The sequence below is a fragment of the Sinocyclocheilus rhinocerous genome, unplaced genomic scaffold (assembly GCF_001515625.1).
Source record: "Sinocyclocheilus rhinocerous isolate Xijiao unplaced genomic scaffold, SAMN03320098_v1.1 scaffold4034, whole genome shotgun sequence".
In the NCBI taxonomy this organism is placed as follows: Eukaryota; Metazoa; Chordata; class Actinopteri; order Cypriniformes; family Cyprinidae; genus Sinocyclocheilus; species Sinocyclocheilus rhinocerous.
In genome coordinates, this window is record NW_015639842.1 from 139,294 (window position 1) to 139,740 (window position 447).

Below are 447 nucleotides of genomic sequence, written 5' to 3' on the forward strand. Positions count from 1 at the left end.
TATGGCATCCTCGGCCCGACCTATGGGCCCTGCACCTCTGGCCGCTCGACGGGTGCCTTCGAGCCTCCCAGAGCGAGTCTTAAATACAATTTCGGAGGCTAGAGCCCCGTCTACGAGACGCCTCTACGCCTTAAATTGGTCTTTTTTCTACGCTTGGTGTCTAAACCGCAGCAAACACCCTCATACTTCCAATTTGACAGAGGTGTTGTCATTTCTGCAAGAGCTGCTGGATAAGGGACGCTCCCCATCCACGCTCAAAGTCTAAGTGGGGTCGCTATCGCTGAAGACTGCTATGCTTCTAGGACTGGCATCAGTAAAGTGAATAGGGGACCTGCAGGCGCTCTCTATTAGCCCTGCCTGCCTGGAATTCGGGCCTAACGACACTAAAGTCATCCTGAAACCAAGGCACGGTTACGTACCTAAGGTGCTCTCCACTCCGTTCACAGC

General features: G+C 53.7%; 1 protein-coding gene and 1 long non-coding RNA gene across 2 annotated transcripts in view; both read left to right on the forward strand.

Moving 5' to 3' along the window:
* Positions 1–447, forward strand: part of LOC107752192 (NACHT, LRR and PYD domains-containing protein 3-like) — a 56,379-nt gene that overhangs the window by 30,919 nt on the left and 25,013 nt on the right. The gene's annotated exons all lie outside the window — the stretch shown is intronic.
* LOC107752190 (uncharacterized) overlaps positions 1–447 on the forward strand; it is a 9,552-nt gene that overhangs the window by 8,163 nt on the left and 942 nt on the right. The window lies entirely within an intron of this gene.